At 50.2% G+C, this 25,997-nt stretch overlaps 1 long non-coding RNA gene across 2 annotated transcripts in view; it reads left to right on the top strand.

The window, feature by feature from the left end:
- Nucleotides 1–1,660: 1,660 nt before the first annotated feature.
- Nucleotides 1,661–25,997, top strand: part of LOC119977501 — a 66,582-nt gene continuing 42,245 nt past the window's right edge. Inside the window, exon 1 of one of the 2 annotated variants that reach the window (XR_005463203.1) lies at nt 1,661–1,753. This is a non-coding gene — a long non-coding RNA (uncharacterized LOC119977501). Of the gene's footprint in view, nt 1,754–3,948; nt 4,100–25,997 lie in introns of those variants that run through there. The other variant, XR_005463204.1, reaches the window with a different exon arrangement.

The following is a 25,997-nucleotide window of genomic DNA, read 5'->3' as shown; positions in this document are numbered from 1 at the left end:
CGGAATGTCCCACCTGAAACAGACAGTAGGCGCCTGAGCTTTGCAAATCAGGGATCCTAATGCCAATTTTAGGACAATGCATGGAAAATCTTCATCAAACCGGGCAATATTTCCAGGCCTAACCAGCGGAGCTTAAATTCAGTGCTGGGGCAGACAAATTTATTTTTCGTAGACTTCCTGGCTTCACTTAAGTGTTATGGGTTGCTGCTGGCCAGGCTTTGGCAATCTGGTGCTCACAGTAATTACACCGCCATCTCACTGCCTGTTTGGATACATGTCGAGTTTCGTCCGTACTCTTGACCACAGCGTTACAGCCCAGAAACGGGTGCGCTTAACAATCAGGCCCAAATTCGATTCCAAACTTTACATCAATGTTCGACAATCATATTGGATTGGATTGGGTTTGTTTATTGTCACATGTGACGTGTTACAGTCAAAAAGTATTTTTCTGCGAGCAGCTCAAACAGATCATTAGTACATGAAAAGAAAAGGAAATACAACACAAGGTACACAATGTAAATACATAGACACTGGCACCGGTGAAGCATAGAGGAGTGTAGTATTTATCATGCCAGTCCATAAGAGGGTCATTTAGGAGTCTGGTAACAGTGGGTAAGAAGCTGTTTTTGAATCTGTTTGTGCGTGTTCTCAGACTTTTGTATCTCCGGCCTAATGGAAGAGGTTGGAAGAGTGAGTAAGCCGGGTGGGAGGGGTCTTTGATTATGCTGCCCACTTTCCCCAGGCAGCGGGAGGTGTAGATAGAGTCAATAGATTGGAGGCGGGTTTGTGTGATGGACTGGGCTGTGTTCACGACTCTCTGAAGTTCCTTGCATTTCATATTTGTTGAAGTTTCCAAGAAAGTATCAATATTTTGCAAGTTTCAATCAGCGTGATTGTTATTGTTGGACACCCTCTGACTGATAGCTTGCCAAATTGTTTGACCTTGCTTACCTGCTGCTAATTGTTCACAGTTTGGCTGATTCATTTACTTATTTTAATGGAGGCCTGTTTGCCACCCACATTTGCCACTCTTTGATTCCCGTTGAACCTTTATAAATAAGGAATCTAGAAAATCTATCAACTGCAGACATACCATCTGTATTAAAAATTAAGACATCAGCGCAGGCGGTGTGAAAATTATTCCCATTAAATAATAACACTTAACAAATTGAATATTTCTTTTCCCAAACAGAGCAGTTAACCTTCATGCTTTGACTGATAGGTGTGGGAAGAAAATAATGGAGTTCTCATAATTTGGACCAGGACCTCAATAAGCTTTATGTTGTCATATCTGACTTCTCCCAGTGAACACAATCTGAATTTCATTCTGCCTTCCCTGTGCCCCGGTTCTCACGCCAAATGCCTGTGGCTTCTGCTGATAGCCCAAAATAATATGAATCCATAATGTGCACTTGCACTGTCGGATCTTCAGGTTTCCCAGCCTAATTTATGATCTGACATGTTCCTATACGAGAAATAATTACAGCTTTGATGGAACTGACTCGCGGAGTTGCTGTGAGCGGCAGCCGAGCTGTATTGCGCGTCTGGTCTGACGCTCCTGCATTTAATGTCGCTGATACTCTGTGGTTCCTCTGAAAGATGTAGCTGACACTGTGTGCCCTCGCCAGTTGTTTCGCAGCTCATCTGAATTTTTTCAATTAGGCTGAAGCTCTTTGCAACAACCTGGAAGATTGCAATTACTAACAGTGCGTGGTTGCTGATGTAGAAGAGACTTAAGAGAAGTGGCTGTTTGGTAAGTGAGATACGTCAATAGTTTTTTTGTTATTTAAATATAACACAGATTGTGTGGCCGGGTGGTCTTCAGATATTGTAAGGTAAAGATAAAGTTGCCATTTTCCCAGATGACCATCGGCTGCTTTCCCCTTTGAGGAGGAGAGCTGACTGGTGATGATTTAACCTAAGGGTCATCACACCATAGGCGAGGGGCAAGGTTAAGAAGGCAGAGCCTTCATGAATAACCAGGTTAGATATTGCAGATAATGATGAATGAGCGATGAAATCTCTGCTGCGGTCCGATCAGACTACTTCCTGAGTACAGTTTTCAAGTTTCATTACCAAGACACAAGCTCTGGAGATGTTCCAGAGAAAGGCTTTGAGATTAATCCCGAACGTGAGAGGCATTTACACAGGGGCGTGTATATAGATCTCTGCTGTTCCTCATTTACGGAAATAACCTGCATTCTGAAACTAGTGACGAGATTCCCAAATTTGCAAATGGCAGAGAAATAAGAAGAGTTGTATGAATCAAGAGTCCAACTAAGGAAAATGATGAAAAGTTACGATTTATTACGCAGCTGGGCAGACAGATGGCAGATGCTGTTTAATGGACGTAATGGAATGTGTGGCACAATGGGCCAAATAATGTGCGAACAGAAAAATTTGCATTTCCATGGGAACTATAGTGCAATAAAACAAAGGAAATTTTCCTCTGCAGTCTGTCCAACAAATTGAGGGGAACTGTGTAATAAAGGGGCGATCAAGGAAATATAGCATTGGCGTAAATATAAAATGGCACAAATGCCAAGGATCATGAGCAAAGGCCATGATGGTCCGTGGGAGGTAGCAGTCGGTCAGAGAAAATGATGGGGTAGAGCTGCAGCCAATGTGGGGTGTGGGGAACAAACAACAGTGTTTGACCGCGAGGGAGGGATGCATTGGTGGAGGTCAGAGATAGGTGGAGCAATCATGGTGATTGACAAGCAGCGGTTGCGTTGGGCAGGGATGTAGGAGGGGCAGCATTGACAATTGATGGGGATAGAAGCAGTGACGTTGTGCCGTGGAGGGAGCAATGGCGATTGGGGGAGAGGTAAAAATGGTCAATGATGGGGAGCCGGGTGTGGGTTTCTATGTAGCTTGTGATCAAATAGTATACGCGGCTATTCAAGAGTCAATGTCAGATAGGCAGTGGGGGAAGAAAAGCGAGAGATCGGGCTGCATGCCACCAGCATTTTAACAACTTACATTGTTGTTGTCACCATTTGCTGTTGCTCGATTTGAGGATGACATCTGCTCAGGATTGTGAGTTTCTAGAACATAGAACACACAGTACAGAAGGAGGCCATTCGGCCCATTGAGTCTGCACCGACCCACTTAAGCCCTCACTTCCACCCTATCCCCGTAACCCAATAACCCCTCCAAAGCTTTTTGGTCACTAAGGGAAATTTATCATTGCCAATCCACCTAACCTGCACGTCTTTAGACTGTGGGACGAAATCGGAGCAACCAGAGGAAACCCACGCAGTCACGGGGAGAACGTGCAGACTCCGCACAGACAGTGACCCAGTGGGGAATCGAACCTGGGACCCTGGCGCTGTGAAGCCACAGTGCTATCCACTTGTGCTACCGTTCTGCCCGAGGGCCTGTCGAGGGTCTTCATGTGATTGAACAGGCCTATTCCTGACATACTGATCTTTGGGCACATAGGGCAGGACGTCCCATGAGGTAATGGGATTTAGGATGCAGACTTTACTGCCTTTTCTTTCCTTCTCTGCCGTCACTCTGTCTCATCATTGAGATGTTGTGAGTCAAAGTGCAATGCAGCACGATGGACGGGTCGTTGCCATTTTAAGCTCCTGCCAGTCATTAAGGTCAAAGCTGCTGTGATTTAAAGAGAGCGTAAGAATGTCTTTGCAGTGTTTTCTTGGTGCTGCTCTGGAATGTGGCCATTTGGGAGTTGGAAAACAGGACCTGGCAGAGGAGACGTATTCCAGCCACCAGGACACAATCCGCCCTGCCTATTGAAATAAATCTCCTCGGAGTTTTGCCTGAATCCTTGGTGGAACTGGCTTCTGGAAGCCAAAGGTGGTTTGCTCAATGATTCTCTCATTGAATTTAGAGGTTACAACAGAGGTAGTGATGATGAACTTTCTTCAGAGCTTTGATATATTACTGATAGACAGCCCAGTCTGCACTGCCTTTCAGGATCAAGGTGATGAGAACTGCTGTGTAAACTGGGATTTTGATGACTCTGCAAAGGTCTTTCTTGCCGTCGTAATTTGAAGAAGGCTGAGTTGGAGCAGCTGAGCAGCTGTTGGATCTCCTCATCAGTGGTGGCCTTTCGGGAGAGGTGACTAACAAGGTACTTTTTAAAGTTTGTGAGGTTTTCCACCTCTACGACCCTCTCAGGCCGTACATTTCAGATTCCTGCCACCCTGTGAGTGCAAACATGTTTCCTCAAACCCCCTCTAAACATCTTGCCCCTCACCATATGCCCACTCTTTATTGACCCTTCAACTGAGGGGAACAGCTTCTTCCCATCCACCCAGTCCACACCCCTCATAATCTCATCCAGCTCAATCGGGTTCCCTCTCAGCCTCCTCTGCTCTAAAGCAAACAACCCAAGCCCATTCAGACTCTCTTCGTAATTCAAATGCTGTGTTCCGATACATCCTGGTGAATCTCCACTGCACCCTCTCTAATGCAATCACATCCTTCCTGCAGTAAAGTGACCAGAATTGCACACAGTACTCCATCTATGGCCGAACCAAAGTTTTGTACAGCTCCAGCATAACCTCCCTGCTCCTCTAATCTATGCCACAACTGATAAAGGAAAGCATCCCATATGCCTTCTTAACTATCCTATTAACCTGTCCTGCCATCTTCAGGGATCTGTGGACAAGCACCCCAAGATCCTTCTGTTCCTTATTGCTTCCTTGTGTCCTAATTCATTGAGTACTCCCTTGTCATGTTACTCCTTCCAAAGTGCATCAGCTCACACTTTTCAGGGTTAAATTCCATCTGCTACTGATCTGCCCATCTCTTCCTGCAACCTCAGACCTCCTTCCTCACTCTTGACCATCTGGCCAATCTTCGTGTCATTTGCAAACTTACTTACTTATCATCTGCCACTTATCAACCCACATTCTCATCTGTATCATTTATGTATGTAACTCCCTGAATTCTTGATGCAAGGCCTCATCCTTCATTCTACATACCAACGTGTACTCGACCTCTGATTTATCAGCGTCCCCCTTTAGGATGCCCTGCAGCCATTCAGTGACATCCCTGACGCCAGGGAGGTAACACACCATCCTGGAGTCACGTCTGAGGTCACAGAAACGCCTGCCTGTTCCCCTAAATAATGATTTGCCTATCGCTATTGCTCCTCCCTTCTTCCTCCCCTCCTGTACAGTCAGGCCGCTTGTGAATCCAGAAGCTTGGCTTTGACTGCACTCCCTTGAGAAACCAGTGCCCTCATCAGCTTCCAAAATGGAAAACCAATTTGAGAACGGCACCCCAGGGGACTCCTGCCCTACCTGCCTGTTTCTCTTGGACTGTCTGGTGGCCATTGCTCTTTCCGCCAGTCCCTTGTTCTGCAATGTGACCACTTCTCTAAACTGCTGTCCATGTAATTCTCAGCGTGGCGGATGCACCGCAGTGTCTCCAGTCACAGCTCAAGATTCAAGTTTCTGCAGATGGGAGCACTTCTTGCACATCTAGGATGCCGGTATAGTCCATGACTTCCCACATATGACAGGTCGCACATTCCACTCGGCTGGCCTCACCTGCCATGTCTTAAACTTAAACGTACTTTGTCTTACTTGCCAACTTATAAAATTACTTAGTCTTGAAAGATACTTCCCTTCCTTAGCGTAGTCTCCTTGTCTAATTTTACTTCAACCTACTCGTTCTTTTATTAATTACTATAATTATTATCACTTTACTTTATTTTGCTGGCTTTGACTTTTACTTATTCCTGGTACTCCTCAGTTAATTTGTTTCAACTGGTAACTGATTACAGGACACCGTTCCCAGACTGCTTCACTGCAATGCTGATTGCCGGACACCCTTCCCAGACTGCTTCACTGCGATGCTAATTGCAGGACACTGTTCCCAGACTGCTTCACTGCAATGCTGATTGCAGGACACCGTTCCCAGACTGCTTCACTGCAATGCTGATTGCAGGACACCGTTCCCAGACTGCTTCACTGCAATGCTGATTGCCGGACACCCTTCCCAGACTGCTTCACTGCAATGCTAATTGCAGGACACTGTTCCCAGACTGCTTCACTGCAATGCTGATTGCCGGACGCCCTTCCCAGACTGCTTTACTGCGATGCTAATTGCAGGACACTGTTCCCAGACTGCTTCACTGCAATGCTGATTGCCGGACACCCTTCCCAGACTGCTTCACTGCAATGCTGATTGCAGGACACCGTTCCCAGACTTCTTCACTGCAATCCTGATTGCAGGACACCGTTCCCAGACTGCTTCACTGCAATGCTGATTGCAGGACACCGTTCCCAGACTGCCTCACTGCAATCCTGATTGTAGGACACCGTTCCCAGACTGCTTCACTGCAATGCTGATTGCAGCACACCGTTCCCAGACTGCTTCACTGTGATGCTGACTGCAGGACACCGTTCCCAGACTGCTTCACTGTGATACTGACTGCAGGACTAACAAGGCAAGGGAATATAAAATCATTGGCAGGATCCTAGGAGGCACAGATGAACAGGTGATCTTGGGGCGTTTGTCCAGAGGTAACTGAAGACACCAGGACAGGTAGATAAAGTGGTTACGAAGACATATTGGATACTTATCTTTATAGCCGAGGCATAGAATATAAGAGCAGGGAGGTTATGGTTGAGCTGTATAAAGCTCTTTGGGCCACAGCTGGATCACTATGTGCAGTTCTGGTCACCAAACAATAGGGAGGAAGTAACCCAATGTTGTCGCATTCCTGAAGTTGGATGGGGGGAAATGAAATAAAATGAAAATTGCTTATTGTCACAAATGAAGTTTCTGTGAAAAGCCCCTAGTTGCCACATTCCGGCGCCTGTTCGGGGAGGCTGTTATGGGAAGGGAGTTACAGGAGGGAGGGGGAGTTCTTTTTCCCACCGTATCTGTCGGATGAGTGCATGGAGTCTTGAGTTGACAGGGAATTGAGTTGGATATGTGGCAATTTTCCAGACTGATCATTAGCTGCATTACCTCTGAGTGTCCAAAAGGTTAGTTGGGGTTACGGGGTAGAGCGGGAGAGTGGGGCGAGGTAGAGTGCTCTTTCAGAGGGCCAGAGCAGGATTGATGGACTGAATGGCCGCCTTCTGCACTGTAAGGATTCTATGATATGTGCTTACCCTGTTCTTATTTTGAGCGGAATCTATTTTTCCTGAATTCCCTCGAACATCTTTTTAAATATTTCCGACTGCTGTTCTACGCCATTGTTAATTTAAATTATTCAATTATTGTTGAATTAAATTATGAGAACCAGTTGCCTAGACAAGGCTTGTATTCCCTTGAGTGCAGCCGATTAAGTGTTGATCTAATTGACGTGTTTAAAATGATTAAAGTTGGATATAAACTCCTCTGTCGGAGAAATCCAGAAAATGAAGTGGGAATAATATTCAAATTCGCAACATGGAACAGGGAGGAGGTCACCCCTTGAGCTAGTTCCACCATTCAATGAGCTCATGGGGCATTTGCACCATACTCTTTAATAACATAACGGAATCTATCAATGTTTCATTTAAAATTAGTGGCACGGTGGCACAGTGGTTAGCGATGCTGCCTCGCTGCGTCAGGGAACCAGGTTCAATTACAGCCTTGTGTAACTGTCTGCGCGGAGTCTGCACATTCTCCCCGCGTCTGCGTGGGCTTCCTCCGGGTGCTCCGGTATCCTTCCACAGTCCTAAAATGTGCAGGTTAGGTGGATTGGCCAGGCTAAGTTTCCCCTTGGTGTCCAATGATATTCAGCTGGGGAGTGCGCCGAGGTAGGATGCTCTTTTTAAGGGTCGGTGCAGACTCGATGGGCCGAATGCCTCCTTCTGCACTGTAGTGATTCAATGTTTCTATGGATATCATATCAATTACCGTTTGCGGATGAGTGTCCCAAACTACCCCCGCCCTTTTTCCATAGAAGTGTTTCTTATTTTCACACCTGCAAGCTCTGAAGAGTAATATAATCTCTACAGTGCAGAAGGAGGCTATTTGGTCCATCGAGTCTGCACCCATCCTCTGAAAGAGCACCCTACCCAGGTCCACTAAAAAAAGTGACTAAGTGTCATTGAATAGCGGTGGGGAACTCACCAACAGAGCTCCTATGCTCCCTTGTCCTGGGCTTTCAAAAACATCTGGGCCTGATTCTCCCAAAAAATTTCAAATTTAATTTGTGGCGGGTTTTTCAGGGAGTTTCCCGCCGGCTTTGCCGGTGATGCACGATCAATTGCACAAAGATGAGAGTTGAATACAACTGAGGCTTTATTACTCTAAGATGTGTGGCCTTCTACAGCCGCTGGCGAAACGGCTGCTGTACAGGGAGCACACATATTTATACTCCACCTACTGGGCGGAGCCAGCAGGCAGGGACTACCCCCGTACCTGTAGTACAGGGACCTACCACACCTCTCGTAATATATACAACAGTCGTGATTACCACATTCACCCCTTGTTAAAATTGAGTCCGGCGGGGGTGGCGGAGAACTATATACAAAACAAGTTTTAATATACAGAGGGAAAAATAATTTTGGAGTCCAGTATATGGTGCTTGAACAGTCCCGAACCAATTCCAGGTTTAGCCGGTCCGGGGCCTTGATCTGACGTTGGGAGCGATGCAGTGCTGGCGGCGATTCCGGTGTCGGTCTGGTCCTCGGTGACTCCGGGAGCATGCCGAAATCCTCCTTATCCTCGGGCGTGGGCAGGGGGAGGACTGATGGTCCCGGGGGGTTTGCTGCTGGGTGCGCCGGGGAGGGGAGGGTGGTGCCGGGCCAGAGGGGTGTGTGTGTCGGGAACCAGCTGGTGCCAGGTTCCCTGAGGGAGACAGAACCCTGGCAGCCATCGGGGTACGCCACGCAGGCATACTGGGGGTTAGCCTGGAGTAACTGCACCCTTTCAACCAACGGGTGCGCCTTGTGGAGTCGTACGTGCTTACGGAGGAGTACGGGTACTGGAGCTGCGACCAAGTCAGGAGCGACACCGACTTGTGGACTTCCTGGGGAAGGCAAGAGACGTTCATGGGGTGTGTCGTTAGTCGCAGTGCATAGGAGCGACCAAATGGAGTGCAGTGCATCGCGGAGGAACTCCTGCCAGCCGGAGGCCGGGAGATTTCTGGACCGTAGGGCCAGCTGGATGGCCCTCCAGACCGTCCTGTTCTCCCTCTCCATCTGCCCGTTTTCCCGAGGGTTACAGCTGGTCATCCTGCTGGAGGCGATACCCCTGCTGAGCAGGAACTGACGCAGCTCATCACTCATGAATGAGGATCCCCTGTCGATGTGGATGGAGGCGGGTAAGCCGAACAGAGCGAAGATGGTGTTGAGGGCTTTGATGACGGTGGCAGACGTCATATCGGGGCATGGGATGGCGAAGGGGAATCTGGAACACTCATCGACCACACTGAGGAAATACGTGTTACAGTCGGTGGAGTGGAGGGGCCCTTTGAAATCCACGCTGAGGCGTTCAAAGGGGCGGGAGGCCTTCACCAGGTGTGCGCGGTCTGGCTGGTAGAAGTGCGGTTTGCACTCCGCACAGACCTGGCAGTCTCTGGTGATTGTCCGTACTTCCTCGACGGAGTAGGGCAGATTGCGGGCCTTGATGAAGTGGTTAACCATGTGACTCCCGGGTGACAAAGGTTGTCGTGCAGAGTCCGGAAACGGTCTACCTGTGCGCTGGCACATGTACCTCGGGATAGGGCATCGGGGGGCTCGTTGAGCTTACCGGGGCGATACAAAATCTGTAGTTGTAGGTGGAGAGCTCTATCCTCCACTGCAAGATTTTATCGTTTTTGATCTTTCCCAGCTGTGTGCTGTTAAACATGAAGGCTACCGACCGTTGGTCAGTGAGGAGAGTGAATCTCCTGCCGGCCAGGTAATGCCTCCAATGCAGCACAGTTTCAACGATGGCCTGGGCATCTTTTTCGACGGAGGAGTGTCAAATTTCGGAGCCATGAAGGATTCGTGAAAAGAATGCCACGGGCCTGCCTGCCTGGTTGAGGGTGGTGGCTAGACCGACGTCTGATGCGTCGCTCTCCACTTGAAAGAGTAACGTCTTGTGGACTGCATGCATCGCGGCCTTGGCGATGTCAGCCCTAATAGGGTTGAAGGCCTGTTGATCCTCGTCCGTCAGGGGGAAAAGGGTGGACTGGATGAGCGGGCGGGCTTTATCCGCATAGTTTGGGACCCACTGGGCGTAGTAAGAAAAGAACTCCAGGCAGCGTTTGAGGGCCTTTGGGCAGTGGGGAAGGGGGAGTTCCATGAGGGGCCCGTGCAGTCGGGGTTGAGCCCCAGAACTCCATTCTGGACCACATAGACCACATAGCCAAGGATGGCTAAGCGGTTCGTGCTGAATACGCACTTGTCCTTGTTATAGGTGAGGTGTAGGAGAGTGGCGGTGCGGAGAAATTTGTCAAGGTTGACATCATGATCCTGCTGATCGTGGCCGCAGATGATAGCATTGTTTAGGTACGGGAAAGCACGGGTAGCGTGCAATGGGGCAGCACGGTAGCATGGTGGTTAGCATAAATGCTTCACAGTTCCAGGGTCCCAGGTTTGATTCCCGGCTGGGTCACTGTCTGTGCGGAGTCTGCACGTCCTCCCCGTGTGTGCGTGGGTTTCCTCCGGGTGCTCCGGTTTCCTCCCACAGTCCAAAGATGTGCAGGTTAGGTGGATTGGCCATGATAAATTGCCCGTAGTGTCCTAAAAAAGTAAGGTTAAGGGGGGGTTGGGTTACGGGTATAGGGTGGATACGTGGGTTTGAGTAGGGTGATCATTGCTCGGCACAACATCGAGGGCCGAAGGGCCTGTTCTGTGCTGTATTGTTCTATGTTCTATGTTCTATGAAAGTGACCAGCAGTCCGTACCGGTCGACCATTCAGTCCATCTTCCTTTGGAAGACTGAGATCCCGTTGGTGACGTTGAAGGGAACCCTAAGAAAATGGTAGAGGCGGCCATCTGCCTCGAAGGCAGTGTATGGGCGGTCTGCCTTACGGATGGGGAGCTGGTGGTCGGCGTATTTTAGATCTACAGTTGAGAAGACCCAGTGCTATGCAATCTGATTGACCATATCAGATATGCGTAGGAGGGGGTACGCGTTGAGCAGCGTGTACCGATTGATGGTCTGGCTGCAGTCCACGACCATTCTGTGTTTCTCCCCAGTTTTCACCACTGCCACTTGGGCTCTCCAGGGGCTGTTGCTGGCCTCGATGATGCCTTCCCGAAGCAGCCGCTGGACCCCGGACCTGACGAAGGCCCTGTCCTGGGTGCTGTACCGTCTGCTCCTGGTGGTGACGGGTTTGCAATCTGTGGTTAGGTTTGCGAATAGGGAAGGTGGGTCGACCTTTCGGGTCGCAAGGCCGCACACGGTAAGGGGTGGTAGGGGCCCGCCGAATTTCAATGTTCGGCTCTGGAGGTTACACTGGAAATCCAGGCCGAGTAGCAGGGCAGCACAGAGGTTGGGGAGGACGTAGAGGCAGAAGCCGCTGAACTCTACACCCTGGATAGTGAGCGTGGCTATACAGTGGATTGGGACCCGGAGGCCAGGGAGGTTCTCTGATTGGCGGGGTGTACCGCGAGGGAGCAGCACCTTACCGTAACGGGATGGATGAAGCTTTCGGTGCTCCCAGTGTCCAGCAGACAGGAGATCTCGTGCCAATCGATCTTCACGCTTGTCGAGGCGGTGGCTAGATTGTGCAGGCGAGACTGGTCAATCGTGACGGAGGCGAGTCCCGGCTGGTCAGCACTGGTGTCGGACCATGGGGTGCCCGGGGGGCATGGGTCCTGGTACGATGGTGGTGCCGATGTGCCGTGGGGGAGATAAGATGGTGGCGCCTGAAGATCCTGAGGTGGAGAAGATGGCCGTGCCCACGGGCCGCAAGTGGTTCGAGGAGGGGAAGATGATGGCGCCCACTGTCTGTACGTGGGGGGAGGGGGGGAGGGGCGATAGCGGCGACTGAGTGGGCCTGGCACACCGCAGCAAAGTGCCCCTTCTTGACGCAGGCCTTGCAAAGGGTGCTGCGGGCCGGGCAGCGCATGGCGTGGGTGTTTTTGCTGCCCACAGAAGTAACATCTGGGGCCCCCGGGGTTGGCTGACTGGCGCGTGGCACAGGCCTAGGATTGGCTGAGTGGGGTCCCCGGTGGGGCGGCCGTCTGCCGAGTCCACGATGCATAGGAGGAGTGGGCCGCGCGGCAGGGGGTGTAGGCCTGGATATTGTGCGAGGCGATTGTCATCGATAACGCCAGCTTTTTGGTTTCCGCGAGGTCGAGCGTGGCCCCTGCTAAAAGTCGCTGGCGGATGTGGTCTGACCCTATCCCTGTGACGAAAGCGTCCCGCATGAGGAGGTTCGAATGTTCCGTGGCTGTGACGGCCTGACAGTCACAGTCTCTGACCAAGGGAATTAAAGCACGCCAGAAATTTTCCACGGACTCACCAACGAGCTGACTACGAGTAGAGAGTATGTGTCTGGCGAAGAGCGTGTTCGTCCGCTGGGCGTAGTTCTCTTTCAGTAGCACCATGGCTTCATTGTAGATCGGCGCGTCCTGAATAAGCGGAAAAACGTTGGAGCTCAGCCGCGTGTAGAGGATCTGGATCTTCTGAGCTTCCGGAATTGGGTCTGTTGCAGACCTGATGTAAGCTTCGAAGCAGGCTAGCCAATATTCAAAGTCCTTTTTGGCGTTGCTTGATTGCGGATCCAGCTGCAGGCAATCCAGCTTGATGCGGAGGTCCATCTTCTTAAAACTTTAGTGTAATGAATTGATGCACAATCAATTGCAGAAAGACGAGAGTTGAATACAACTGAGGCTTTATTACAGTAAGATGTGTGGCCTCCTGCAGCAGCTGGCGAAATGGCTGCTGTATGGGGAGCACACATATTTATACTCCGCCTACTGGGCGGAGTCCTGGGGAGTTTCTCACTGGTTTAGGCCACACTTTCTTTAGCACTGGGGAACTGAACTCAGAGATTGGATCGCCATTTTGAAAGGGTGCCCGATCTTTAATTGAGCTTGTGGGTCCCCCACACCAACCACCCATGGCCAATGACATGCCCCCCCCACACATGGACACTACCCCACACCCCCCCAAGCAAAGACACCCCTCTATGGAGTTCCTCTTACAGCATTCCCTTCCTTCTAGGACCCAACCCATCACCCACTCAACCTCCCAGAGGCCCCTACCTACCTGCCCTGCACCACCCTTCAAACCCTCCCTCCGTTCATGGGCATGATTCCCCTACCCTCCGACACTTGGCACTAGGGCACCCGCTGTAGTACCATCCTGGCACCCAGGCAGTGCTCTTGATGGCTTGGCAGTGCCATAAGGACACCTTGGCAGTGCCAAGGGTGGCCTGGGAGAGCCCCCGGGTACCGTTCTGCCTTACCACGACAGTTTGGTGCGATTCCTGCGTGCAGGGTCGGAGAATCCCACCCACGGTATGAATCAGGACATTTAAGGTGCATGTCGCACGGAAAGCACAGTAATCATGGGGCCTTCAATCTACATACTGACTGCAGAAATCTAATTAGCGCTAATGCTATGAAAGACAAATTCCTGGAATGTACACAAGGTGGGTTTTCTAGAACAGTATGTTCAAGAACTAACTAAAATGAGTTATTTTAGATCTAGTATTATGTACTGAGAAAAAGGTCATAAATAATCTCATTGTATCGGAGCCTTTAGAGAAGAGTGACTATAATATGGTGCAATTTTACATTAAGTTTGAAAGTGATATAGTTCAAATCCAAAACCAAGGTGTAAAGAAAGGTGATTACAAAGGTCTCAGGGACAAGCTGGCTGTGGTAGATTTACAAACTATATTAAAAAATGATGGGCGACAGGCAATGGTTAACAGTTGAAAAAGTCAATGCATAGTTTACAACAAATATACATTCCTTTGAGGTACTAAAACCTCGGTGATAAAGTTACCCAACTATGGCTAACAAGAGAAGTTAAAGATTGTGTTAGACCAAAAGGAAGAGTTTATAAATTTGCCAAAACTAATTGTAAACCTGAGGATTAGAAGTATTTTCGTTGGGGCTGTAAAATGTTGATTCAGATGATTTTAAAACATTTAAAACCCCGCAGAGTTAAATCCATTGCCAGCTTTGATAAAGATAAAAAGGTGAAAAGAAAAAAAAAAGCATATTTAAAGAGAGGTTTGGAGCTGTGTTGGAGAGTGGCCCTGCACGACCTCTTGGAATATGCTCTATGCTGGGAGAGAGCTGGGAAAAGAAGCAAAGAGATTATTGTTTCAGCCAAGCGAGAAACAAAATATTTTATTTTTCAGATAGTAGAGATTTATTTTAAAACTTTGGAATAGGAATAGGTACCAGCCTCCCCGGACAGGCGCCGGAATGTGGCGACTAGGTGCTTTTCGCAGTAACTTCATTGAAGCCTACTCGTGACAATAAGCGATTTTTATTTTCATTTCATTTCAAAGGGAGAAGCCCTGAAACATTTTTTTTCCTACAGCAAGTGTGGAGTGCGTCTTGTAATAATATTACTGTAATTTTTTATGGATTAATTATCTGTAAAGGACTGTTGCCTAAATGGCTGTTTATATTTGAGTCAAACCAAACAGGAATATTTCAGGGGAAATGTTCTGCAAGATAATTTTAACTGTGTCAGTGCAGTCTTGTATGTTTAAGTTTTCTTCTGTTAGTAAATGTTTTCATTTAATATTTAAAAGCTCCAAAAATGTTACTGGACTTTGTGCCTATGACTTCAGTACACATAACTGTCATAATATACACCAGTATATCATGGTGCAGACACACACTGATGGACACACACAGGGACCAATCAACATGTACAAACACCGCAGCCAATCACCAGTTAGAATACACACACTATAAAGGCAAAGGGCACCACGGTTCCCGCTCATTCTGGGTGCTGCCTCTGAGTGTAACAGGAACTCATCCAGCCCAGCACAGACTCACAACACGTGCTGAGAGAATCAATTGGTTCGGACAAGGCTTAGGTCTCTAGTTTAAGTTAGCATCATTTACACCCACAGTCATCGTGTGTTAGTTAGAAGTAGTTAATAAAATTGAGTTGAACCTTCATCAGTGTTGGAAGTGTCTGTTCATCTCTCAGGTCTACACTAGCCAACACTTCACTATCTTCTTGTCATAAAATACAAATAGAAAATAGTTGTGATAGCTTGCAATATTTCCCTTTTAGATTTGGTTTACGTGCATTTACAACCTGCCAGATTATAACAGATATTTTGACAATTGTTTAACACCTGGCAGTTCCAATGGGGTTATGCATTTATCACACATATGCATGTTTATTTCTAACCATCCCAAAGTGCACTGTAACTCACCCAAAGGGTGTCATTCTTCTTCCAAAGGTATCCCCGGACCAGATCCAAAGGGACACCTTACATTTCCAAAAGGGTACTCTGGCGATCTAAACAAACTGACCTAGTTCGGACCAGTTCTTTCTCAGCCTAATCTGCACAATCCAAGATTGAGAGTGACTTCTTCAGTCTCTTCAACGAGTGTAAAATCCCAAATCCTGTGACTGCTGAAGCCAATCCGGCACGACTGTTTGAAAACCAGCTGTCCCTGGGCGACTATCAATCTTTCTTGCATGAATCCCTGCCTGACTCCAGTGCTCCTCCCGTCAAAATAGGAAAATACTTGATGGGCCGAATGGTTTCCTTCTGCGCTGTAGGGCTTCGATGATTTAGGAATATAGGCCATTTCTGCCATTTTTACCATGGATGAAAGACAGTCAGTCGTGGGAAAAGTCTGGTCCTTTGTGTCTGTCTCGACAAAGAAAGATACACGGCATCTCCCAATAATACTGGAGAACAAAGAGACTTGTGAGAATAAGGAACTGAAAGAAATTCATAAAAAGAAAGTACTGGACCAATTAATGGGACTAAAAGTTGATAAATCCCCATGACGTAATGGACATCCCAGAATAGTCAAAGAAGTTGCCGGAGAGATAATGGCTGTATTGGTGCTCATCTTCTAAAATTCTATGGGTTCTGCAATGGTTCCCGCGGACTGAAAAGAAGCAAATGTAATCCCTTTATTGAAGAAAGGATGGAGAGAGAAACCTGGGAACTGCAAACCACTTAGACAAGACATCTGTAGTAGGGACAACGCTATTATAAAGGACATGATAGCCAGGCACTTAGAAAATAATGGCAGGACTGGGCAGACTCAAAATGGCTTTATGAAAGGAAAGTTCATGTGTGCCAAACCTGTTGGAGCATCTTGAAAATATAAGCAGCAGACTGGATAAGGGGGATGGAGGTGGTGCACTTGGAAGTTCAGAAGGTTTTCAATGATGTCCTCTACGAGAGATTAATAAACAAAATTAGAACTCATAGGGCAGAATTTTGCACTTCCCGCCAGAGTGGTTTCTGAGGTGGGGGGGGGGGTGGTGGTGATATGCATCACTGTAGATACACACGGTGTTAATGTAAGTACACGTAGACTAGCTAGACACTAGAGGGAGCACCAGAGACATGGCACACAGACACTCAACAAATAGGTCAGTAAAATAGGACATGACCAATAGGCATTCACGATACACACAGAGGTGACATTACCACAGGGGGGCATTACACCAACACATATATAAAGGACACAGCACACATGATCTTCCTCTTTCCGGTGGAGACACTCAGTGAGTACAGACACAGGGTTGATTCAACATCACCACCCACGACGTGGATTGTAGAAGACTGGCTCGTCAGTCTGAGTAGCTATAGAAGGATTAACAGCAGAGGCAAATCTGAGTAGGAGAATCGTTAATAGTTTAATAGACATGTTGAAGTTATCTCCACTTAGTGGCTAATTCAGGACCTTTTCCCACCCAGTTCTTAATTTTGATGCTGGTGGGTGCGGGTAGAGCTGGAAACTGACAAACAAATGTTTCCCCATCACAGGCAGGAAGGGAGGAGGGATGCCTCAATCTGAAGGCCCTCTCAGAGTTAAACACCCTCCCCTCCAGAACCTTGGAGCTCCAGGCCTCCCTGAACCCCAATCAGATTGGCTGACAGCGCTGATAGGCAGGCCTTCCTTCCAAGGGCGGATGTAAGTCCTGCCCACTGGCCATCAATGCTGAAATGACAGTGGAATATCAAGGGTCGGCAGAAGGCCATAATGCGTCAACTCTGGGGATGGCGAATGCCGATCACTCGCCATCCTTAAAATCCTACCCATGGGATTGGAGGTGATATAGTGGCATAGATTGAGGATTGATTAACAGACAGACAAAACAGAGAGTAGGGATAAATAGATCATTCTCGGGTTGGCAAATTGTGTTGAGTGGGGTACTGCAAGGGGCAGCGTTTGCGCTCCTGTTATTCACAATCTGCATGGATGATTTGGATGTGGGGTTTTCAGTTTTGCTAATGACACAAATCCAGGTGGGAATGTGCATCATGAGGGATACAAGGAGATTTCCAGGTGATTTGGACAGATGGACAGATTAAGGTAGTGACAAATACATGGCGGGTGCAATACAATGAGGAAAAATATCGACTTTGGTCGGAAAAACAGAAGTTAAGAGCATTTCTTAAATGGTGAGAGCTTGGGTTGTGTTGATGCCCATGTGTCATTGTTCATGTGTCACTGAAAGATAACATGCAATTGCAACAAGCAATTAGGACGACAAATGGTATGTTGGCCTTTATTACAAGATAAATTGAGTGGAGGAGTCTTGCTTCAATAATATAGAGCCTTGGTGGAGTCTTCACTTGGAGTGTTGTGTACAGTTTTGATCTTCTTGCCAAAGGAAACAGGGAACACGATGAAGGTTCACCAGACTGATCCTGAGGTGGCTGAATTGTCTTCTAAGGAGAGATTGGGGAGACTGTGCCTGCATCACCGAGCATTTAGAAGAATAAGAGATGACCTCATTGAAACATGCAAAACCCTTTCAGGGCATGACAGAGTAGATGCAGGAGGGATGTTTTCCCTGACTGGGAACCAGAGGACACAATCTCAGTATAAGTGGTAGGCCATCTTTGAAATTCTATACCTCAGAGAGCTGTGGAGGCTTAGTCCTTGAGTATGTTCAAGACAGAGATGGATAGATATCTAATTGTTAAAGACATCAATGGATTTGGGAATAGTGTAGGAATGTAGTGTTGAGGTACATCAGCCATGATCTGGTTGAATAGTTGAACAGGCTGAACGGACTGAATGGTGTACTTGGGCAGCACGGTAGTATTGTGGATAGCACAATTGCTTCACAGCTCCAGGGTCTCAGGTTCGATTCCGGCTTGAGTCACGCACGGTCTGTGCGGAGTCTGCACATCCTCCCCGTGTGTGCGTGGGTTTCCTCCGGGTGCTCTGGTTTCCTCCCACAGTCCAAAGATGTGCAGGTTAGGTGGATTGGCCGTGCTAAATTGCCCTTAACGTCCAAAATTGCCCTCAGTGTTGGGTAGGGTTACTGGGTTATGGGGATAGGGTGAAGGTGTGGACCTTGGGTAGGGTGCTCTTTCCAAGAGCCGGTGCAGACTTGATGGGCTGAATGGCCTCCTTCTGCACTGTAAATTCTATGATTCTGCTCGCTTCCTCTGATCCTGTCAAAAGATGTTGCTGGACACAGTGTATTGGTGAACATAACTCAAGGAGACGGGATTGGAATGTCAGAATGAGACATATTGCACAATGCTCAGCAGTAATTAAGACAAATCCTCAACACTCAAAAAATAATAAATAAAAAATAACATATATAATACAATATATATATTATATATATATTGGGCGGGATTCTCCGAGCCCGCGCCAGTTCAGAGAATCGGCGTTCACGACGGAAAGTCGCGCGACGCCGGTCCGATGCGACTCGCAATTCTCCGAAAAGACGAAAACTGCTTGGTCGTGACTTGCGCCACGCAGCCCGGAGATTCACCTGAGGTGGTCCGCTGAGCGATTCTCCGGGGTCCCGGCGATACTGCGGCCCAGATGGGCCGAAGTCCTGACGCCGTGACCCGAGGTCACTCCGACGCGGTTCTAATGTGCTATCAAAAATCATCAGCCAGACGTGTTGGCTGACGATGCGGCAGCAGGAGGTAGGGGTCAGCGTGGGGGGGGGGGGGGGGGGGGAGGGGGGGCCTAGGGCTGGTGGGATGGGCACGGTCATGGCTGGGGTGCGAGGGGGGAAGAGGGGGAGGCCCTCCAGGTTCGGGGGGGGGGTGTGGAGAGGACAGCCCTGCTGGTCGAGAACGGCCCGCAGGAACCTCCATTACTAGGTGTCTAACTTCCTGGCCTTATGGGCCCTACCACTACGTCTTTGTGGTTCCCCAGACGGTACAGCAGCAGTGGAGGCAGACTGCTGAGACTCTTGCCCTGCGACTTGGCTCCCCTTTGGCACTCGTTTCCTGGGTCGGCCCAACCTGGATGGGCCAGGCTGCTCCTCGGGTGTTCTGGATGTCGTGGTGCCACCCTTTTCTGCCCGCTGTGTACCAGATGCACCAGGGCCAGAACAAGGTGAGTCCGAGGTGCCGCGGTGTTCAGGGATCTCCTCTGCAGGAGTCACCAGCATGGGCCCCAGCATCTCCTACTCCCTCGGGGTGCCCGATGGTCCCCAGGCCTCTCCATGGGATGGGGGTGCGAGCGGAGATATTCCCCGAGGCACCACCGACACCTGGCGCTGCCAGTCCTGGAGGCCCTCGCTGGTATCGACCAGGGTCTGAACGTCAGCAGCGATGGAACTCAGGGAGTGGGCCATCCCTGTCTGGGACTGCGCCACCTCTTTCTGGGCCTGTGCGATGCCATCCAGCAGCAGGGCGAGGCCGCCGATGCTCTCAGCGATGGCCTGCTGAGACTGGGCCATCACGTAGGCACTGCCGCCGATGCTCTCAGCGATATCCTGCTGAGACTGAGCCATCACATAGGCACTGCCGCCGATGCTCTCAGCAATGGCCTGCTGAGACTGGGCCATCATCTGGGCACTGCCGCCGATGCTCTCAGCGATGGCCTGCTGAGACTGGGCCATCATCTGGGCACTGCTGCCATGCTCTCAGCGATGGCCTGCTGAGACTCGGCCACACTGCGGAGTGCCGCTGAAATCTCCAGCTGGCTCTGGCACATGGCTGCCTGTGCAGAGGGCAGCCCTGTCCTGGATTACGGATGACCCATGCACATGAAGCCATAACCTGACCCAAGGCCCATACCGTTGCCCCATTGCTCCATTATTTTTTATTTCTGAAAATCTGGTTATATGGTAAATAATGGATCGAAATCCTTTTATTTTTACTTCACTTCCCCTCAATCCAGGGAACATTGGAACCTTTCTTTAAATTTTTTGCATTCTGCTTGAGCATAAATCAAGGGAAAACCTTCTTGTTGGTGAATGTTTATCATGTCTGTGACACTTTGGACAGTGGTTCTTTTCTCCACAGTCACCCTCAATCTTATTCTTATGCCTGCTTTGTTGGTGTCGGTCGCTACAAGCATGCATATGCCACTTTCGAAACATGCCAGATACTGCAATTAATCCACCATCTCCTTCTGGGTTACGCTCCAAGTCAGAAATGAGCGTTGTTGAATCTCAGCCAGCAACTCTATCCCATTCACCATTTCTCACCTGTGTTCCACCTCTGGGGGTCGACCTCCCCTTGGCTCTGGACTATTCGTCTTAACTGTACCAGCATGACATCAGGAATGGTTTCTGCACAGTGAATTCTAGAGTACACCACGCCTGTATCCTCCTTTCCCTTTATTTCATGTTGCCCTTTAACAATTTTCACCTTAAGTATGAGATGACAGCCACATCGGAAGAGGAGTAGGCCATTTCACCCTCAAAACCTGTTCTACCTTTCAATTAGATCATGGATAATCTATTTCCTTAATCCCCACACCCCCACTACTGGCCTTCAAACAACCGCGCAACCTCAAACAAACCATTGTTTGCAGCAAATTACCCAGCCTTCAGAACAGCGACCACGACACCACACAACCCTGCCAGGGCAATCTCTGCAAGACATGGCAGATCATCGACTTGGATACCACCATTACACATGGTAACACCACCCACCAGGTACGCGGTACATACTCGTGCGACTCGACCAATGTAGTCTACCTCTTACGCTGCAGGAAAGGATGTCCCGAAGCGTGGTACATTGGCGAGACCATGTAGACGCTGCGACAACGAATGAACGGGCATCGTGCAACAATCACCAGGCAGGAATGTTCCCTTCCAGTCGAGGAACACTTCAGCAGTCAAGGACATTCAGCCTCTGATCTCCAGGTAAGCGTTCTCCAAGGCGGTCTTCAGGACACGTGACAACGCAGAATCGCCGAGCAAAAACTTATAGCTAAGTTCCGCACGCATGAGTGCGGCCTCAACCGGGATCTTGGATTCATGTCGCATTACATCCACCCCCACCATCTGGCCTGGACTTGCAAAATCCTACCAACTGTTCTGGCTTGAGACAATTCACACCTCTTTAACCTGTGATTATCCCTCTCCCTGGATCTGTAATGATTTGATTACCTGCAAATGCTCGCATTCCAAGCATTGTCCAGCATCTCTGACTTTGTCTGTATAAATGTTTCTGGAACGTACCTCTCCATTCACCTGAGGAAGGAGCTGTGCTCCGAAAGCTCGTGTTTGAAACAAACCTGTTGGACTTTAACCTGGTGTTGTAAGACTTCTTACTGTTTCCTTAAGTGATCTGTCTACCTGTCTTTTATCTCCACCCAACAAAAATCATTCAATTTAAGTTTTGACATTTTGTAATGACTCCCAACTTCGCCATTCCTTTGGGGGAGAAAGTTCCAGAATTCCATTGCCTTCTGTATGAAGGAGTGACTTCTAACGTCATCTCTGAATGGCCTAGCTCACGGACTGATGCCTCTCTGTTGCACTCTGATCTCTGAGTTAGTCTCCTATCCGCACTCTCTATTGTCCTGAAAAGTCCTATTCCCCTGTAAATAACAACAACTTGTCCACATGTAGAGTGACACGGCGGCATAGTGGTTAGCACTGCTGCCTCACAGGGCCAGGGATCCGGGTTCAATTCTGACCTTGGGTGACTGTCTGTGTGGAGTTTGCATGCGCTCCCCGTATCTGCATGGGTTTCTTCCGGGTGCTCCGGTTTCCTCCCGTAGTGCAAAAGAAAAGTGTAGAGGTGATGCACTATCAATTACGCAAAGATGAGAGTAGGATGTAATTGAGGCTTTATTACACTGATATTTGTGGCCTCCTATAGCAGCTGACGAAATGGCTGCTGTATGGGGAGCACACATATTTATACTCTGCCTACTGGGCGGAGCCAGCAGGCAGGGATCTACCCCCGTACCTGTAGTACAGGGGCCTTACCATAAAGCACCTATATCAACATCCAATATATACAATATATACATCAGTGGTGACTACCACTGTTAAAAAATGAGTCTGGCGGGGGTGGGGAGAACAATAAACAGAAAGCTGTGTTTAAAAGTACAGATGGTATTACAAATTCAGGCAGTCCGATACCTTGATCTGTCGTCGAGAGCGCCGCAGTGCTGGTGGCGACTCAGGGGACGGCTTAGTCTTCGGTGATTCTGGGAGCATGTTGAAATCCTCTTCATCCCTGGGTGTGGGCAAGGGGAGGACAGATTGTCTCGGACCGTGGTCTGCGGTGGGGTGCGCCGGGGGAAGGGAGGGTGGCGCCGGGTCGGGGGGGGGGGGTGTGTGGGGAACCAGCTGGTGCCAGGTCCCTGAGGGAGACTGTGTCTCGGCAGCTGTCAGGGTACGCTACGTAAGCGTACTGAGGGTTGGCGTGATGTAGCTGTACCCTCTCAACCAATGAGTTCGCCTTGTGGAGTCGAACGTGTCTACGGAGAAGAACGGGTCCTGGAGCTGCCAGCCATGTTGGAAGCGGAACCCCGGAGGTGGACTTCCTAGGGAAGGCAAAGAGACGTTCATGGGGGTTTTTAACTAGTCGCAGTGCACAGGAGCAACCGAATGGAGTGAAGTGCGTCGGGGAGGACCTCTTGCCAGTGGGAGGTTGGGAGATTTCTGGACCGTAGGGCCAGCTGGACAGCCCTCCAGACCGTACCATTCTCCCTCTCCACCTGTCCGTTTCCCCTGGGGTTGTAGCTGGTCGTCCTGCTCGAGGCAATGCCCCTGTTGAGCAGGAACTAGCGCAGCTTATCGCTCATGAATGAGAATCCCCGGTCGCTGTGGACGTAGGCGGGGAAGCCGAACAGAGCGAAGATTGTGTTGAGGGCTTTGATGATGGTGGTAGACGTCATGTCGGGGCATGGGACGGCAAAGAGGAATCAGGAATATTCATTGACCACACTGAGGAAGTACGTGTTGCGGTCGGTGGAGGGGAGGGGCCCTTTGAAGTCCACACTGAGACATTCAAAGGGGCGGGAGGCCTTCACCAGGCACGCACGGTCTGGCCGGTAGAAGTGCGGTTTACACTCCGCGCAGACCTGGCAATCTCTGGTGATCGCCCTGACTTCCTCGATGGAGTAGGGCAGGTTGCGGGCCTTGATGAAATGGTAAAAACGTGTGACCCCTGGGTGACAGAGGTTGTCGTGCAGGGTCCGGAGTCAGTCCACCTGTGCGCTGGCACATGTACCTCGGGATAGGGCATCGGGGGGCTCCCGGGGTGATACAAAATCTCGTAGTTGTAGGTGGAGAGCTCGATCCTCCACCTCAAGATTTTATCGTTTTTGATCTTACCCCGCTGTGTGTTATTAAACATGAAGGCACTGACTGTTGGTCACTGAGGAGAGTGAATCTCCTGCCGGCCAGGTAATGCCTCCAATGCAGCACAGCTTCAACGATGGCCTGGGCCTCTTTTTCGATGGAGTAGTGCCAAATTTCGGAGGCATGGAGGGTGCGGGAAAAGAATGCCATGGGCCTGCCTGCCTGGTTGAGGGTAGTGGCCAGAGCGACGTCGGATGCATCGCTCTCCACTTGGAATGGTAACGTCTCGTCGACCGCGTGCATCGCGGCCTTGGCAATGTCGGCCTTATACGATTGAAGGCCTGGTGAGCCTCGGCCGTCAGAAGAAAAACAGTGGATTGAATGAGTGGGCGGGCCTTGTCCGCATAGTTTGGGACCCACTCGGCGTAATATGAAAAGAACCCCAGGCATCGTTTGAAGGCCTTGGGGCAGTAGGGAGGGGGGGTCCATGAGGGGGCACATGCAATCGGGCTCGGGCCCCAGAACTCCATTCTGGACCACATAGCCGAGGATGGCTAAGTGGTTCGTGCTGAACACACACTTCTCCTTGTTATACGTGAGGTTGAGGAGAGTGGCGGTGTGGAGAAATTTAGGAAGGTTGGCGTCATGGTCCTGCTGATCATGGCTGCAGATGGTGACATTGTCCAGCTATGGGAAAGTGGCCCGCAGTCCGTACCGGTCAACCATTCGGTCCATCTCCCGTTGGAAGACCAAAACCTGTTGGTGACGCCGCAGGGAACCCTAAGAAAGTGCTAAAGGTCGCCGTCTGCTTCGAACACAGTATATGGGTGGTCCGCCTTGCGGATGGAGAGCTGGTGGTAGGCAGATTTCAGGTCCACTGTCGAGTAGACCTGGTACTGCACAATCTGATTGACCATATCAGATATACGTGGGAGGGGGTACGCGTCGAGCTGTGTGTACTGATTGATGGTTTGACTGTAGTCAACGACCATTCTGTGTTTCTCCCCAGTTTTGACCACTACCACTTGGGCTCTCCAGGGGCTGTTGCTGGCCTCGATGATACCTTCCCGCAGCAACCGCTGGACCTCAGACCTGATGAAGGTCCTGTCCTGGGCGCTGTACCGTCTGCTCCTGGTGGAGACGGGTTTGCAATCCGGGGTTAGGTTTGCAAAAAGGGAAGGTGGGTCGACCTTAAGGGTCGCGAGTCCGCACACAGTAAGGGGTGGTAGGGGCCCACCGCATTTCAGGGTTAGGCTCTGGAGGTTGCACTGGAAGTCCAGGCTGAGTAGCAAGGCAGCGCAGAGGTTGGGGAGGATGTAGAGGTGGAAGCCGCTGAACTCCACGCCCTGGACAGTGAGAGTGGTGAAGCAGTACCCCCGGATTGCCACGGAGTGGGATCCGGAGGCCAGGGAGATTCTCTGGTTAGCGGGGTGCACTGTGAGGGAGCAGCGCCTTACCGTATCTGGGTGAATGAAGCTCTCAGTGCTCCCGGAGTCCAGCAGGCAGGAGATCTCGTGTCCGTTGACCTTTACTTTAGTTGAAGCAGTCGCGAGGTTGTGTTGTCGAGACAGGTCAATTGTGACCGAGGCGAGACGCGGCTGGTCATCGGCGGTTGCAGGCGATGTGCGACCGGATGAGGTGCCCGACGGGCAGGGGTCCTGAGTCGGGCAAGATGGCGGTGCCCACGAGCCGCACGTGTCATGGGGAGGGCAAGATGGCGGCGCCCTGGGGCTGCACGTGTCGTGAGGAAGGCAAGATGGCGGCGCCCATTGGTCCTGGGAGGAACAAGATAGCGGCGCCCACGGGCCGCACGTGTTGCGAGTCGAGCAAGATGGCGGTGTCCACTGGCCGCATGTGGTCCGATGAGGGGAAGAAAGCGGCGCCCACTGGCCGCACGTGGGGGGGTGTCGGGACAATAGCGGCAATTGAGCAGGCCTGGCACACTGCAGAGAAATGTCCCTTCTTGCCACAGGCCTTGCCAGGCAGCGCTGTCGGGGGTGTTTTGATTGCCCACTGAAGTAGCATTTGGGCCCCCCGGGATTGGTTGGCTGCCGCACGGCACAGGCGTGGGGTTGGCTGAGAGCGGTCGCTGATGGGGTGCACGATGGGGCGGCCGTCTGTGGAGTCCATGATGCACAGGGGGGGTGGGCTGCACGGTCGGGGGCATAAGCCTGAATGTTGCGTGATGCGACCATAAGTGAGAGTGCTTGTTTTTTGGTCGCCGCGAGGTCGAGCGTGGCCCCCTCTAAGAGGAGCTGGCGGATATAGTCAGAGTCTATGCCCGTAACAAATGTGTCTCTCATTTGCAAATTTGGGTGTTCCGTGGCATAAACGGCCTGACAGTCACAGTCTCTAAATAGGGCGAGCAGGGCACGCCAGAAATCTTCCACCTACTCATCGGGAAGTTGGCACCATGTGGAGAGGAGGTGTCT

The sequence above is a fragment of the Scyliorhinus canicula genome, chromosome 14, assembly GCF_902713615.1.
Source record: "Scyliorhinus canicula chromosome 14, sScyCan1.1, whole genome shotgun sequence".
Taxonomy (NCBI): Eukaryota; Metazoa; Chordata; class Chondrichthyes; order Carcharhiniformes; family Scyliorhinidae; genus Scyliorhinus; species Scyliorhinus canicula.
This window is presented reverse-complemented; position numbering and strand designations above follow the sequence as displayed.